The sequence below is a fragment of the Giraffa tippelskirchi genome, chromosome 8 (genome assembly GCF_054371585.1).
Source record: "Giraffa tippelskirchi isolate mGirTip1 chromosome 8, T2T-mGirTip1v1.2.pri, whole genome shotgun sequence".
Classification (NCBI taxonomy): Eukaryota; Metazoa; Chordata; class Mammalia; order Artiodactyla; family Giraffidae; genus Giraffa; species Giraffa tippelskirchi.
Genome location: NC_137282.1, coordinates 139,323,746 through 139,341,628, shown reverse-complemented (window position 1 = coordinate 139,341,628; position 17,883 = coordinate 139,323,746). Strand labels below are relative to the sequence as shown.

General features: G+C 38.6%; 2 long non-coding RNA genes across 4 annotated transcripts in view; one reads left to right on the top strand and one right to left on the bottom strand.

Moving 5' to 3' along the window:
* Window positions 1-5,592, bottom strand: part of LOC145518735 (uncharacterized) — a 270,910-nt gene extending 265,318 nt beyond the window's left edge. For all 3 annotated transcript variants that reach the window (XR_014063235.1, XR_014063234.1, XR_014063236.1), the window contains exon 1: window positions 5,296-5,592. This is a non-coding gene — a long non-coding RNA (uncharacterized LOC145518735). The remainder of the gene's footprint in view (window positions 1-5,295) is intronic.
* Window positions 5,593-5,627: 35 nt separating this feature from the next.
* Window positions 5,628-16,911, top strand: LOC145518738 (uncharacterized). The gene is made up of 3 exons (XR_014063239.1): window positions 5,628-6,023; window positions 14,761-14,948; window positions 15,069-16,911. It is a non-coding gene; the product is annotated as an uncharacterized LOC145518738 (long non-coding RNA).
* The last annotated feature ends 972 nt before the right edge of the window (window positions 16,912-17,883 follow it).

Genomic DNA, 17,883 nt, shown 5'->3' with positions numbered 1-17,883 from the left:
ATATGCAAATGATACCACTCTAATAGCAGAAAGCAAAGAGGAACTAAAGAGCCTCTTAATGAGCATGAAAGAGGAGAGTGAAAAAGCTGGTTTAAAACTCAGCATTCAAAAAGCTAAGATCATGGCATTCAGTCCCATTATTTCATGGCAAATATAAGGGGAAAAAGTAGAGTGACGGATTTTATTTTCTTGGGCTCCAAAATTAGTGCAGACGATAACTGTAGTTATGAAATTAAAAGACACTTTCTCCTTGGAAGGAAAGTTGTGACTAACCTAGACAGCATATTAAAAAGCAGAGAATTTGCCAGCAAAGGTCTATATAGTCAAAGGTATGGTTTTTCCAGTAGTCATATACGATGTGAGAACTGAACCATAAAGAAGGCTAAGCACCAAAGATTTGATTCTTTCAAACTGTAGTGTTGGAGAATACTCTTGAGAATCCCTTGGACTGCAAGGAGAACAAACCAGTCAATCCTAAAGGAATCAACCCTGAATATTCATTGAAAGGACTGATGCTGAAGCTGAAGCTCCAATACTTTGGCCACCTTACGCAAAGAGCCAACTCACTGGAAAAGACCCTGATGCTGGAAGAGATTTAGGGCAGGAGGAGAAGGGGGTGACAGAGAATGAGATGGTTGGATGACATCACAGATTCAATGGACATGAGTTTGAGCAAACTCCAGGAGATAGTGAAGGACAGGGAAGCTTGGCATGCTGCAGTCCATGGGGTCGCAAAGAGTTGGACATGAGTTATGACTGAACAACAAAGACACGGGGAAGTTAAATCACTTCCTGAAGTCATACACCTAGAAAGTGAGGGGCTGAGCTACACCAGGTTCTCAAAGTGAATTGAGAATAATGAAAGTTGGATTATTGAGAATAATGAAAGTTTCATTATTAATAATGAAAGTTAAATAATCAAGTTTTTCTTGCCAGATAAGGAATTTTGAGGAATAAATAAAGTATCTTGCGCAAAGGCCCAGCACAGTTTCTGTTAGCAGGAAGGAAAACTAACATTTATTAAAACCCAATCTGCCTTCTTTCTTTCTCCTTCCCTCCTCCCCTTCAAACTTCTTATTCCTTGTGGCTATGCCTCCAGTGCACTTTGCAGCCTTTCTTTGGATTTTCTCTCCCCTTCTGGAGGTTCAGACTCCTGGACCACACAGGGAGTGCCAGATGCAGAGACCTCCTCATACAGTTAGGCAAAGGGAAGATGACGCTTTGCATTTTGTTTAAACTGTTCCTTTTGGCTGTCAACCTTTGATGGCCTTCTTTGCTGTGCAAAGAAATGTGCAATAAGACCTGGTTGTAACCAATAGCACAGAATCATTAATTTCCGCCTTAGACAGCCTTTACATCCCTCTTGCCATGCCTTGCCTATATGCACGGACACAGAAACGCTTTCTCTGGTCTGTCTGAACCCTGCAGTTAACCCCTAGGATACTCGGGAGAAACAAGCCTAGAGATCCCTATGCAATTCACCGTAGGTTTCTAGGCAGAGGGTCCCTCAGTGGGTCCTCTATGTTTTTTTAATTCCTGTTTGAAATCCACTTCTTAAAACTATTTAAATACATAGAAGTCCTAACAATGATCAGATTGGCTTCTTCCCTTTCAATAAACATTCTTTCTAATTGGCTTTGGACTCATTTACCATTATCTTTTGAATCAGCTCTTTAATGCAACAGTCAAAGAGTGCAATTCTTTTGCTTGTGAACTGCCTGTTCTAGGAAACAATCCTTTGTTCTTTGTGAAAATCTCACCTCCAGCTCAATATTCTGCCCATCTGAGTTTGGGGAATAGGAGACATTCACTGTTATTTACTGGTCTAATTTTACTGTTTTCTCAGACTTTTAAAATGATTTTTTTAAATCAGTAGATTATACATACCTTTTGTTAATTAATTATTAAAGTGATATAAATTTATTTTCACTCTCTCGTGGGCTTTCTTTTTTCTAAGTTTACTCTTATATTTTAAAATTACTTGTATTTTCTTTGTTTAATAAAGCAGTATCAAAAACAAGAAAGTACCAATATGCAAACAAAAGTTTTTAATCTAAGTCTTTGCCTGAAATGCCCACTTAATGTCTGCATACAAAAACATATCATTTTCCTTTTTCATTTAATACAATTTTCATGTCAATTTAGTGATTGCATAAAATTCTATTCTGTAATATCATAATTTATTTAACCTACCCCATTTAAAAATATTGTCTGATCCCTAAAACACTATAATAACAAGCAGTTCTTAACGCTAAAATTTTTCCCTTAACTGTAATTATCCTTTATGACAATCTCAGAGAAATGAGTCATCAGTTTGTGCATTTTTAGGGCTTTCCTTACAGATTTTCTAAATTATTTTTTTAGAAAAGTTATCAATTTCTACTCCCATATCCACTATGGAAGTGCCTGTTTATCTACATTCTAGGCAAAATGGGCATTATTTTTGTTTTTGCCAGGGTTATGCCACTTAAATTGCATTTTCTGAATTATTAAAGAGAATCAACAAATTTCCTGTGTTTAATTCTATTACTACTTACTAAATGATTCATAACAAAGGTGACCTCTTCTTCTGTCATCTTTCTCTCCTCAGTCCCAGAGAATTTTTAGATATGAGTTACTTCCCAAGGTGATACTCTCACCAAAGAATGTTTAAACTGCTAACTATACCAAGACCTTTGTTTTCTGCCAAGTATTTAACTTGCAAACATGATGACTATTGCTTCTTTTCTGATGTAGAAGCAGTTTTACATTTTGGCTTGCCTTTTGGGGAAACTTGCCATACCTAATCTGATGCCCTGTGATAAACTGAGCTTTCTGCTGTTCTTTCCTTCCTAATAATGTTCAAAGCCCTCCTTCTGGCTAATGCTGCTGAAAGGGTACCACCCACCCCCAGGCCCAGACCCTTCTGCACACTTAGACTTTCTCCTTACCGCAGACTAAACTAAATTCGTTTCCAACTCTGTTATTCCTTTTAGTCCTAGTTTTGGTGTTCAGATGAAGCTTGTCTTCAGGATATTTGTAGTTAAGATCAGGATTTCTCAACCTCGGATGTGTTGACACTGAGGACCAGATCATTCTTTGATATGGGTGTGCTTTGGAGGACTTTTAGCAGCACTCCAGGTCTTTACCCACTAGTCTAAGATGCTCCTAGTACCCTATCAGGTATGACAACCAAAAATGTCTCCAGATGCTGCCAAATGTCCCCGGGAGGCAAAACCACCCAGTTGACAACCGTTAGTCCAGTGGATACAGAGCTTTGAACAAGTTAACATCACCTTGGGTTATACTAAAAAAGACCTGGTGTCCTGCTAAAGGGAGGAGGCACATGTCTTACCACATAAGCTCTTGTCAGAGAACACCTGTGTCGTTGACTCTAATTCTGAGTCGCACATTTTAAGATGTGCAAATGAAACAGAGAACTTCAAAAATAGAGTAATTCAGAAATGAAAGATGGTCCATATATGGTCTGGTCAGTGGTCTAAGTTTACTTTGGTTTACTGAAGATTCAGAAAGAATCTATTTTGTGTGCCTTTATAAAGAAGAGTCAGGTAAAGATGCTGAAAGGCACACTGCAACTTAAAATAGAGAATAAGGTGCCTTAAAAGTTGGTAAATTTCTCTTTACTGCAAGTTTAAGCAGATTCAGGATTAGAGTGTTGTTGGAAGGAATCTCTGTCCTGAAAAAGATTTGAATCTTATGTCTTGCAAGATTCTTGTATTTCCAAAACCCAAAACATTTCCTTGTATTGAAATCAGACATGCAACCTCTTTTTCAGCAGCATAGAGTTTTTTGCATACATACTAATGTGCAAATATAGGCTGGGTAGCCTCACCACCACCTGTATTTTCCTGCAGGCACTATAAACATCCAAGGCTCCCTGAACAGCAAGTCTCACCCATGTTGCTAAAGGCTGGCCACAGTTCCTGACCTTACATATACTATGGCATTGTAGGAAGCACAAGGCAGCAAACTTTCAACATACTTAGAAAAGCAAGGTTCCAGAAGAAAGGTGAGTAGACAGACTAACTGGAGTTTCCAGCAGACAAATGCTGACATTAATATTAAATCTAGCTTTTACTCTTATTAGTTTCACTCCTACCCAAGTATGCACCCATGGTATCTGGGTGTATGTTTTTATATTTTTCTCTAGCTTTTTAAAAATAAATTTATATCATATTATTTCCAATGCAAGTATAAGTTCCTTGTAAATAATAACTTTTTTGTCTCTCTCTTCTGATATCTATGAAATTTTCCTTTACAGTATTTTTACTACTATTTGTGCCCATATTTATCTGTGGATAGAATCTATCACCTCCTCTGAACAATATCTCAAGCAACTAATGCTGGAGGGCACAGGATCAATCCGTTCTCTAACAGATAGTACATGCTCACCACCCTCTAACTACTCTGTCTCCAAGAGTCTTCATATCTGAAAGTGTCCATCACAGCTGAGCTGCAAGTATGTCCTCAAAAAGTACTGTTGATCCACACTGACTTCCACTCACTCTGAAATTTTCTTACCTCAACAGTGAGGTCATTCATTCCTTTTTAAAGGATCAAAAGTAGCATCAAGTTGTGAGATGAAATAGTCAGCTGGGTGATTTTATTTTTCTATTATCAGGTAGGCACAGCCCAAAATAAGGAAAACTCCATTAACTCCTGGGTCCCATTTGTTCCGTGCCTTGGCTTCTTAGTAGACTGTGAGATTACTAAGTTCAAAACTTTCTTGGTTTAATTGCACACAGTACCTAGTAGAGCATGAGGTACACACAGGCCCTTGGTGCCTTCTACCCTTCACTTCCCAAGGATGGCAACTCTATGAAAGAGATATTTTTCTCTGTGCCCAATTACCTAGGACAACTGACTCTTCAGGTGCCACATCCTTAGACGGCGTCACTGGGAGGAATGTAGACGAAAACATCAGGGCATTTTGCGCTTTCTCCACCTCTAATATTTTGAACTATAAACTGTGTCTCTCAGTTCAGTCTCTCACTGTACCTAACTCCCCTGCTCTCCCCACCTCTCCTGAGAGGCACAGTGGTTAAGATCACACACTCTGGGGTCAGATGCTGTCTGAGCTCAAATCCCAGCTCAGGTACTTATTAGTACTTTTGTGGCTGAGGCAAGTTATTCAATATCTCAATGCTTTAGAATCATCATTTTTAAAACAATTACAACAATAACAATAAAAATGTTTCCTCATGAGGTTGTCATGAGAACTAAATGATTTAATAGGTGTCATTCAGGATAGTGTCTGCCACAAAATAAGCTCTTAATAATGTTACCTCTACCTACCTCTGATGACGTACATGAGAGAATGAAAAGTAAAATGCAATGACTGGATGCTCTCTGATGCCAGTGTTCTTACAAAGAACTTTTGTCTACAGAAATAATCACCCTCCCATCTTAGGGTAATTATTATGGTGACTAGGATTTTTGTGAGGCAGCAATAAAGATCTGACTGCCTGTTTTCTCCCTTCACTACAAAGAAATATTGAGATTATCTAGGTAGATAATCTGGACGGCAGCGGCGGCGACCGTGGCAGGAGAGTGGGCAGCGGCTGGTTCTGCCCCGGCAGCGCCCCCGCGCGCAGCAGGCGGCGGCCCAGGCTTCCCCTGGCGGCGTTAGGCCTCGCGGCTGCAGTGGCCCATCCGTTGGCTGCGAGCGCGTCTGCGCCTGCGCTTGCGCGGCGGGCTTCTCTGATAGCTCAGTTGGTAAAGAATCCGCCTGCAATGCAGGAGACCCCGGAGGCCCTGGTTCCATTCCTGGGTCGGGAAGATCCCCTGGGGAAGGGATAGGCTACTCACTCCAGTATTCTTGGGCTTCCCTTGTGGCTCAGCTGATAAAGAATCCACCTGCAATGCGGGACACCTGGGTTCCATCCTTGGGTTGGCAAGATCCCCTGGAGAAGGGAAAGGCTCCCCACTCCAGTATTCTGGCCTCGAGAATTCCATGGACTATACAGTTAATGGGTCACACAGAGTTGGACACGACTGAGCGACTTTCACTTTCACCTTTTCAGGTAAGGAGGGAGAAAAATACTTGCTAATCAAATGAATAGATACGTTTAACCAAACCAACTTCGCTGCAAAATTCACGAAGAAGGGCTAAGACTTGATACCTAGATGTGCTTGATCCTGAAACCTGTGTATGGACCACTAAACACAATGGCCTTTCTTGGAATTGCTGACCTTCTCAATACACTCTTTTAAGGAGAAGGGCAAGGTAATGACAAAGGTGCCTGCTTCCTGCCTCCCATTTCTGTCTGACCTCTTTTATTTTGAGGGGAGGCAGTTCATAGGCTGTTTGTCTTTTTTTTCTTTAAGGTTGAGTTCTTCCCTTCTATCTTTTCTGGTAGAGAGCAGAGTTCCTTCCCAAGTCAATGGGGGTCGTCCTCAGACCCACCAGGAGGGGGAGGAGAAGAAGGAATGAGAACTACGAAAAGCTACCCTTAGAATGATCAAATACAATTTCAACTGAATGACCTGAACTAGCAGTTTTAAGGGGCAACTGATGAGGTTCGGTATGGAGGTTGAGAAATGCAATCATCACTGAAGGATTAAAATAAAGAGTGCAATGAACCTTCGTCCTCCTCTCCCCATGCCTCGACACCCGCCCTCCCCTTGATAAACACACAAATCTACATGGGTGCACACCATTTCAGAGGGTAATTATCCAGACTGTCTAGAACAAACAAAACAAGCACAAATGTTATGTCCATGTTTAATGAAGACTTTGGAGGGGCTCAGTGAAGTGAAACCCATTCTGCTCTGGTCACGCTTTCCCATCCCTGACCCCTCACACACGCAGCCAATAAGGGGACTCATTTGAAATTCAGAGGCTCCGAGGCTGGGATTTAATAACAAAACTGGCACCTGTCACTTTTTTCTATATATCGGCTGCACTCTACTGATTTAACCGTTAAAAACAACTCATCTGGGGGAAAATATAAAGCGACTGCCAAGGAATATTTACTCTTCAGGCCTTGCATGGCCCCTCAATAAGTCATGAGGTATGTGTTACTAATTTCAGGAAAAACACTTTCCAAGAAGTCATTCGTGTGATTTAATTTCCATTACCCCATTCTATTTTTATTTGCCTGCCTTAATCGCATGCTAACTGGGCATGCTTCTTTGCATACACAGCTATTTTTCTGTGATGAAGGGAAAACAAAACTACCAAATGCGTCCATGTATATGTATGTGCGTGTGTGTGTGTGTGTTCTTATGTTTCTGGACTGAGAAAGAATGTAAAATACAGCATAGCCAAAAATTATTTCTTGAAATGCTGATATTTAGTATCATGTGAAGGAGATATTGTTTAGCCTCATTGATGTAAACAGGCAAAATGAATGTAAAGCAAAAATCCATTTTGGAGTCTGACTTACCTAGATGTAGCTATATATTCCTGAAATAGACTAAATACAAAATAGTCCTAGAAAGGCAAGTTATTGCATTTTTTATGATCATAAGAAGTTTTTAAACGGTTCCGAATGACAGAAACAAAGACTCGCCACCTGCACCATAAAACTCTCTGCTTAGGATATAACAGAACAAGAAGAGTGGTCCCAGTATTCTCACTTTTAAGAGTATCTGTTTTCAAGATATCTCACTTTCCTAATTTGAGATCCTTCCGCAACCAATCTCCTAGCAAAACAAACTTGAAAGAAATCAGGTTGGACTTGTCCTCACTATACTCAGAAGGGTCAGTTTCTGAGCGATCTGTCATCTATACAAGCTCATATATTTTTTAAATTCTGGTCTAGCTTTCAGTCTGTGACTCCTTTAGATGTTAGAACTAATTTGCCAGTGCTAGACATTCATGAGCTAACAGGTTTATAAAACATACATGAGCCAGGATCAGGAGTAAATACAGTAGAATTGCTTCCGTAGAAAATCTGAATTGGATTATTGCCTCCCCAGAATTTCTGAATGATTCAGTTAAGAAAGCAACTTTTAGTGGTCTCTTCTATAGCAAAATTGAATAAATGTAAAGCTCAATTTATGAAATAAGTAAGGAATAATTTCACTTATGCTTCTAATCCAGACTAAGAAGTACTGTTTTGGCTTTTTTCTCCTTTCTTGACATCAACCTCTAGGTTACAATGAAAGTGATCCATTCATTGCGATATTATGCTTGACCTTTTATACCAGCACTAAGATTACAAAAATAAGAAAATTAGTTTAGAGCTTCCCAGATGGTGCTAGTGGTAAAGAACCTGCCTGTCATTGCAGGAGACGAAAGAGACACAGGTTTGATCCCTGGGTCAGGAAGATCCCCTGGAGAAGGAAATGGCAATCCACTCCAGTATCCTTGCCTGGAGAATCCCATGGACAGAGGAGCTTGTCAGGGTAGAGTCCATGGGGTCACAAAGAATAGGACGACTGAAGTGACTTAGTACAAACACACAAGCACAAGCCATTAATAATTCTTTTGTGATTTAAATACTTCACAACATTCTTTACCCATCCTTTAGATGCAGTGTTAGGAAGTGTGTTACATTTATTACATTACAGTGATAGGGAAGGGACCTGTTATGTCTTCTATACTTTATGACCAAGAAAGCAGCTTTTTTGAGTGAAGAGTTGCCTGCTTTCTAGATCAGTCTAAGCTCCTTGTTTGTGAAAAAAAGATGTTTCAGGTGAACCTTCCTACAGGTAGAGGACAGCCTTCCATCAGGGCAAGGATATATGCTCTTAAATTTTCATAACAGAATGTCAGCTGTGGCCTGCTCAAATAATATCTCAAGCATATAGATCTTTGTTTAATCAATGACCCAGAATATAGACACTTTAGGCAGTTTTCCTAAAATCCAGACTTTAATTGCCTTTGATTCTGTATTTGCTACAACCATGTTTGGAGATAACTAATCTTTAGGAAAGACAGTGTAAGTAACATGTTAACACTGTCTTCCTTTAGGATCTCCGAGATCCATACCTATATTAGTTAAATCATCAGAAAGAATGCTATTCAGCTCTATTATCTGAGGTATTGACAGAATTTCACTAACCTAAGCATAATGTTACACCTTCCTTTTTATAGAAATCGCAGAATAAAGGTCCCCGTAAGGATTATGTTGTGAGATTATAACAAGATGAGAGAAATAAACTTAGGTGCCTACCTCTTGATATGGTGCCAAAGACAGGGAGCTATGCATAACAATAGGGGTTTATTCATGGAAACGGTTATTTGTATAGATGTTATGGATATGAAGACAGGAATAGAGATAAGAGCAGAATTAGAGAGCTAGAGAGATCTATCCATCTATGACAGCAAGGGAAATAAGAAGGCATGCCATTTTGGAGCAAGAAATGTTAAAGTATTCTTGAAAGACTGAAAGATGAGATTGAGCTACTAGGAAAAAAGCAACCAGATTATCCACAAGAACATGTCTGCTGAAGTAGAGGTGGTACTGAGAATGCTTCATTCTGAGGCAACAGAGACAGGAAGTGGAAAAGAGCTCCACAGCAATCATCAGAGTCACGGTTTGAGAAAATTTATTCACAACCTCTGGGCCGCCTAGCTTTTATTCTCTTACAGCATGTCCTAAGTAGGTCCCAATACAGCATATACTCCCAGGCAAAACTGTGAGTCTGGCTACTCAGGGAAGAGAAAAAACATAAGGAGTTGGTGACACCTATAAGGGAGAGGCAATGGCACCCCACTCCAGTACTCTTGCCTGGAAAATCCCATGGATGGAGGAGCCTGGTAGGCTGCGGTCCATGGGGTCGCTAAGAGTCGGACACAACTGAGCGTCTTCACTTTCACTTTTCACTTTCATGCATTGGAGAAGGAAATGGCAACCCACTCCAGTGTTCTTGCCTGGAGAATCCCAGGGACGGGGGAGCCTGGTGGGCTGCCGTCTCTGGGGTCGCACAGAGTCGGACACGACTGAAGTGACTTAGCAGTAGCAGAAGGGAGAGGGAAACACTTTACCCAGAAGATAAGCTACAGGCACACTTGTCCTCCTCCCCAACAATCATCCAAAAGTAAAATCTTAAGTAAGAATGAACGTGTGTGAATAGTCAAAGAAACACAATGCAAACACAAAGATGACAGCAAAGAGGAAAGAATCACTAGATATTCAAGTTCAACCAACACTTCGAAAGAGAAATGCCAAACTAAATCAAGCAAAGAACTAATACTTGAGAAAAGAGACTTAACTGAAAAAACTTTTAAGTAAGTCTTAGAGAATCTCATAGGAATTAAGAAAAACTATATCATCTATTAAATAAGCACAACTACGTGTCTTGGAATAAGTGAATAAACCTCCAAATTTTAAATAGACCAAAATGTGTAGAGTAAATGGCAGAAGGGACACAATAAAGTTAGGAAGGGTTGGGAGAATAATATATGAAGAGTGTCAGAGAATTCTCCCAGAAAAATCACTGAACAACAAAGAGATAAAAAAAAATTAAATAGAAATAAACACACATTAAGACTGTGCCTAGAAGGAGGCCAACACTTATTTAAAATAGTTCTAAAGACACCAGAGAGAAGGAAAAGGGTGAAAAGATAAACTGAGAAGCAGTAGAAGAAAACTTCCCAGAGTTGAAGATAAATAAGGTGGCGTATTCAAAGATTCCATGGTGAGTAGATTCAATTTCCAAAGGGGTAGCATATAGCTATCCTATCCTAAGTTCACTTTTGTAAAATGTCACAAGCATTATTACAAAATCACAAAATGTTTTCAAAGAAAATATTGCCCACAAAGCCAAAAGAATCAGATTGGCATCAGACATTGTGTTGACAGCACTGGGTGATGGAAGACAATGAAACCATATCCTGAAAGTTCAGAGATAAAATTACTTTGACTGGGAATTTCACACCCAGTCAAGCTAGCATTCAAGTGCAAGAGCAAACATTTCTTTTAATTGAAGCACAATTAACTTAAAACACTAGCTTCACATATATAACATAATGATTGATAGTTTTATAGATTATACTTCATATAAAGTTATTATAAAATATTGCTTATATTCCCTATGCTGTACATTACATCCTTATTTCATATTTATTTTATACTAGTAGTTAGTACTTCTTAATCCCCTTCACCTATCTTGCCCCTCTCCCAATGCTCTCCACTAGTAAACACAAACAAGTGTTTACTAGTAATTGAGTCTGCTTTGTTTTTTAATATTCCTTTGTTTGTTTTATTTTTTAGATTCCAAATATAAGTGAAAACACAGTATTTGTCTTTCTCTGTCTGACATTTCACTAAGCATATCCTCCAGGACAAATTGTAAAATCAACTATAACCACAATAAATAGTAAGGGATAGAAATGAGGGAGGATTTTTTAGATACAGGACATTTACAGTTAAATCTGAATAATTATAGATGCATAACATAAAGGAATAATTTAGAATTAAAATCTCAAGTGATTGCAATACAGGAGATGCTGAGGAGGAGTGAAAATGAAAATATGCTAAGCTTTTTGTCATCTTCAGAGGAACAAAACATACTGATCATCCCCAAACAATGGCCACAAAGTTTATATGCATAGGCTAAAATTTAGCCAGAATTTTAGAAATAGAAGGAAATGAGATAAATAAAAATAATTCAATTCATTCATACAAGACTGTGTCAGGAAAGAACGAGGAAGGAAGAGAAGGGAAAAGAGTAAAGAGAGAAGGAAACACAGCCAGTAAACACACAGCAAAGATGACAAGGTCAAGTCCAAGCACAGCTGTAATCACTCTCATCTGAGCTTATTAAATTCTTCTATTAAAAGAGAAACTCAGGCTTGGTAGAAAAAAATAATAACACCATACTCCAGTGACTCGGTGGTAAAGAATCTGCCTGCAATGCAAGAGACACGGGTTCAATCCCTGGGTTGGGAAGACACCCTGGAGGAGGAAATGGCAACCCACTCCAGTATTCTTGCCAGGAAAATCCCATGGACCATGAGGTCACAAAGAGTCAGACACAACTAAAGCGACTGAGCACACACACACACATAGCTTACAGAAAGTATACACAAAACAAACTGATATAAAAACTTAAAATATAAAGGAATAAAAAGTAACTCAAAGTTAGAACACACACGAATAAGGTAAAATATCTGCACCACACACAAAGAAAAACATTTATTATCCCTAAAACATGCTAGTCAGAAGGAAGAAGAGGAGAAACCAACCAAGAGAAAGCAGGCCAAATATGTGAATAGTGTGCCTGAAAGCACTCACAAGTGAAGACAATCAGCGTCACCTGTGGTAGGGATTGTGCAAGATTTAAAATTTGGTATGACTTACACCCATAAAACTGGTAAAGTGTAAAAGTTCATAAAAGAACAGTAGCGAACAACCTAAATGTTATTCAGGTTGAGGGCTATTAAATGAATTATAGAATATCTATTCTGAGAAATCATTGTAAAAAAGTGTTGTACACCTCTACATAGTGACATGGTAAAGATCTCTAAGAAATACCTGCTAAGCCAAAAAATTATGTATTAGAAGATAGTATGATTCAACTTTTGTTAAGAAGAAGAAAAATTCTGTGTATATGTGTGTGTATGTGAATATAAATGTATGTATACATAAATAAATAGGTAAAGAACTATAAGGAAATAAACTGATTACAACATTCCTTCTGAGGAAATATACATGAACTTCTAGAATTACACGGGATAAATTATGTAAAACCATGGCTGCAGACATGTACAGCTTTCTCTCTTATTCATTTAGCAAACATTTGCTGAGCATCTCTTACATTCAGACTCTATGATGCATAAGAGTGCAAAAATAAGTCAGTTTCTACCTCCCCAAAGAAGGAAAAGGTAGATTCTCTTTGCATTCAAACAAGTTTATCAGGGTGGGGTTGTCAGGAACTGACCCTGAATGAAAACAGAGGAATGACATGATGAGGTTTAGGTGAAGTGGGTGGTGGCCTTATCCCAGTGCAAATTCTGAACCAAAACCAGCTTATCTCTTATAACAAAGACACTGACACATACAGGTGTGCACACCCACAAAGATGCAGAGCTGAAACCCTCAATTCTGTTATTTCTTTTTTCTTTTACTCATATAATCCTAAGTCAGAACACCTGGAGAACAAGGTAATGCCTTCTAACTTCTGATTATGACAAATAATCATGCACATACAATAAAATTATATTATTTTCTTTACTGGAACGTATTCTTTTGGCCTTTCCGTAATCTGATTTCCCCACTTAAAAGTCCACATATACTCTCACTGCACTGTGCTGCTTGTCGTTTGGAGAAAGGTAACCTGTAAGTGTAAGAGTCATCCAGCCTCTTATCCAGGGGTCTTGGGTATCCAGTGGTTACATCTGCAGAAGGAATAAAGCTGCACTGGTAAAGCTGCAGAGCACTTAATTTATGGCAGAAGGGAGAGCTAAAGCCATGGAGAATACAAGTGAAAATCAGAAAATAATACAGTAGAATACATACCTTCGTTTAGCTCCTAAGGCTCTAATACTGTGTTGAAGTTACATGATCTTGTATTTATACACTATTTGGGTTTAAAGTTGGTATATTATAATGAATAATTTAATAAAGCTACAGCCTAAATGCAAAGGGAGGAGGAAAAACCAAAATGTAATTACAACCTTGTGAAATGCTTTCCACAACAGCAAGAAGTCTTAAGGGCAAGTGGATTTAATAGATTCAATGACTAGCATATCATAATAATTCAAATTTTATTTTCTTTCTTCTGGTTTTCCAAGCTCAAAAATAATGCTTATTGTTTCATTAAATATTGTGAATACTGAATTCTGATGGTATAATAATATTGTAAATTTGAGTTGAAGATTTATTTTTACTATTAGTCCTTATATATATATCAGTGTATAGTTTTTCTCCAAATTAAGACCTTCCATTATCTAGAGCTGACTATGTAATAAAAGCCACTAAAAAGTAGAAATCATAAATTTAAGAAAAGCATATCATAATTACCTGGCACAGTCCAGCAACTGAGTGCTTTGGGTACTTAATTTTGTTAAGTAAGGAATTAAGCCCTGTTAGTTTCAACCTATTTGGAAAATCTTTTAAAAGTACACCCATCCGTCCTCCTTCTTAACAAGTGGAATTAAATTTCTTGCCAATTATGAGCAATATTTGTTAAATGTGCCATGGTTGGAAAAACCACAGTTGGCAAGACCAGGGCTCATTAAAAAAAATAGGAGGTTAGGATTAAAACATTAAAGTTAACATTGAATGCATATGTATGTATTTTAAAAAGAAAACAAATTCCCGAAAGTAAATGTATACCAAAAACCCTCCCAGAATTGCCAGAGAGCTCCTTTCATAAACTGCTTTCTTATGTAATTCAAGAAACATTCCTTTTTAGCAGATTCTCTCTCCTAAAAACCACACCTCTTTTAAAATGTTTCCATCCAGCTCCTAATGACTTGAAATTTTAAATCATTTACACTTTGCATTCTCCTTGATTCAGCTTTTCAAGTATCGGCAATGTCTTCTGTGACCACTTGACCTTTTCCCAAATGGTCAAAAATGCCCAAATGATGCCCAATTAGATGTACAAAAAAAGGAAATGTATTTCTGTATTTGACCTTCACTTCTATTTCGAGCCCACACAGATGGGAACTCAATTTCAGTCAGTTGGGGATTCTACCCTCTTTTTGTCTTGGAGTCATGTAAAAGTTCAAAAGCATTCTAAGGTGCATCTGATCCCTCTTATATCTTCATTAAACATGGGCTTACTCTCACACAGCCACATCTCCATTTATTATGAAGCTATCCATTTATACAGGTCCCCGTACATCCTTCCTTTTTCCAGAGCCTGTGGTCTCTTCAAGTGCTACTCTGGGATACTTGGAAAATCTTCAGCTTGGAAAGTGCAGGAAACCTTCTTCCTGATGCTCCCACACACCTAAAAACATTCTTCTGATCTGTCTACCACCCAAGGTTGGAGAATTCAGAGAAATTCTCATTCTCTAAACTCCAGGAACAGTAGTTAAGTTGGAGGTGAGTTATGTTTTAGATGCCCATGGAAAATACAAGTATGTACCAGGAAGTTGGGAGGGCTCAAGAAAGTGATCTGAACTGGGGGATATGTGTTTGCCAGCCTGCTGTTAAATCTTCTAGGTGGATGAGACTTCACAGGGAATGAAAAGAGAAGAGCAATAAACAGGAAAATGAAGAATTGTAATACAACATTGCAAGCATATCAACATATACTCAGTGCTGAGGAGTACCCCAAGAAAGACTGCACATGGGGGAGTTGTGAACATTTAAACGACCTGTCAGCTGCAATCATCTGCCTTACTTGCTAATGTTTTCATTCACCTCTTCAAACCAGTATGTAGTAAGTGCTACCATGGTTAAGGCATTTCATTGGAGTTGGGGTTACAGTGATGAATAAGGTAGATGGGGCCCCAACTTCACAGCTTATGAGCAAAGCAACCTCATGATATAAACTCTGTATTTCCTACCTGCCCTCAGACAAAGGGGTAATTATTTGTTTAAAAGTTTGTTTCTTTTCAATATGTGGATATTAAATAAGAATGAATGGAATAAATACTTGAAATACTTGTTCATTAGCAAAGCACGTGGGCTGTAATACAGAGATCTGGATTTATTTAGGTTGTCCAGAGACTTTATTATTTAGATCTATACTCTTAGCTGTCTTCTAGATGTAAAGACTGCGTTTGGACACTCACAAAGAGCCACTACTCCCTAAGTCCTGTCTAATTCCTCCACGATCAATGACTTCATCCATTTCTGTCTCATAGAATCCAAGCAATTGCAAAAATTTGGCAGAGATACTGATTTCATGAAATTGATCAGAGACATGAAGGAAAAGGGGCTTCCCAGGTGATGCTAGTGGTAAAGAATCTGCCTGCCAAGGCAAGAAATGCAAGAGACAGGGGTTTGATCCCTGGGTTAGGAAGATCCCCTTGAGAAGGAAATGGCACACCACTCCAGTATTCTTGCCTGGAAAATTCCACGGACAGAGGAGCCTGGCGGGCTACAGTCCATAGGGCCGCAAAGAGTCGGACACGATTGAGCGCACAAACACACACACACACACAAACACATACGAAGGAAAGATATAAAATGCAAGGACTTCCCTGGTGATCCAGTGGTTAAGACTCTGTTTCCGTTTTAGGGGGCATGGGTTTGACCCCTGGTAGGGAAACTGAGATCCTGCATAGCATGCTCCCCTATAAAAAAGCTGTAAAATAGAAATGTATGTTTAAATTTCTAGTTACGCTTTTATCAGCAGTTTGAAGGTATTATCCCACTGGCTCAGACGGTAAAGTCTGCCTGCAGTGTGGGAGACCTGGGTTTGATCCCTGGGTCGGGAAGATCCCCTGGAGAAGGAAATGGTAACCCACTCCAGTATTCTTGCCTGAAAAATCCCATGGATGGAGGAGCCTGGCATGCTACAGTCCATTGTGTTGCAAAGAGTTGGACACGACTGAGCGACTTCACATTCCACTGTTCTGGCTTCCATTAGTTATTATTAACAAACCAACTGTCAAATCAGTTGTCAATTAACCTGTGAAGGATAATCTACTTTGAAGGTCTACTCTTTGGTTTTTTTTGTTTGTTCTTCAGCTTACTTGTGAACTTCACTTTATGATTCATTGGACTTGAATCTGAGGATTGTCCTTCATCAATTCCTGAAAAATCTCACAATTTTCTCTTAAAATATTGCCTCTTTGTCATTCTCTTATATCTCCTGGGTGTTAGTTTGACTTTTCACCTTATTCTCCACTCATAAATCTCTCATTAGTATTTTGTATCATTTTATCTTTCTGTTCTCTTCAGTTCTACCTCTGTATAAGTAACTAGTTTTGTAGCATGATCTAATCCAGAAGTCAGCAAATTATGACCCAAACCCAGCCCACAAGCTATATTTGTATAGCTTGAGAGATAAGAAAGGTTTTCACATTTTTAAAAGGTTAGTAAAAAAAGAAGAAAACTGCGAGACAAAGGGCAATAACAGCAAAGAGAATATGAGTCAAAAAGACAAGAAAATTCTGGTTCTTTACAGAAAAAGTTTGCTGACCCATCATTTAATCTGCTATTGAAAATTTCCATGGACTATTTGATTTCTCTTACATTTTTTAATTTGGTTCTTTTTCAAATTGTCATTCTCTTTAACTCTTGCTTCTGATACATATTGTTGATTTATTTTTATATGTCTTTAATAATTTTTAATATTATATATCCTAAAATTCCAATATCTGAAGACTTTTGAGTCTGAGGTTTGATTCTACAGCTTGTCATTTCTGTTGACTCTCACTCATGCATTTATTTTTCTTTTTTCCTCATGGTTTTGTTACTCTTTCATTGTGACTTCTTAACCATTGATACACTATCTCAGGCAAATCTTTTCTGTGCTGATTTTGAAGTTATCATTTCTCAACCTTTATATGTGTGTGTGTGTATATATATATAGTATTTGTAATCCTGGGTTTATGACTCTGCTAAATATATGAGTCTGGCTTCTTGTTATAGTCCACCTTAAGGAGCATTGCAGGGGAGTATAGAAGACTGGAGGAAGGAAACAAAACCTGCCAGCCACTCTTTTCTGTGTTGTCCCAGAATGGCCACTTAGTTTGATAGCAGAGTGATTCTTCTAGCTTCTTTTCGCATTCTCAGAAATCATCTGCCCCTCTGCTCCAGAAGTATTGCTCATCAGGACAGTGCCCCCTACTCAGAAGTCTGAGTACTAGCTCTCTTGGGCCCCTTCAGAGCTCCTGAGTAAGTGGAATACCCTTTTCAGAAGTCTGAATCTCAATCTGTGTTGCCTCTTCACTAAGTTTATTGCTTCTAGTAATTCCAATATCTTCACTCTGTGCCCCCGGGGCTAGGAATGGTAGCCGATTCCTATAGTTCTTATATCTTTGTTACCTCAGTGTTTCTCTTTTGCTTTTTTCAGTCCTCCAAC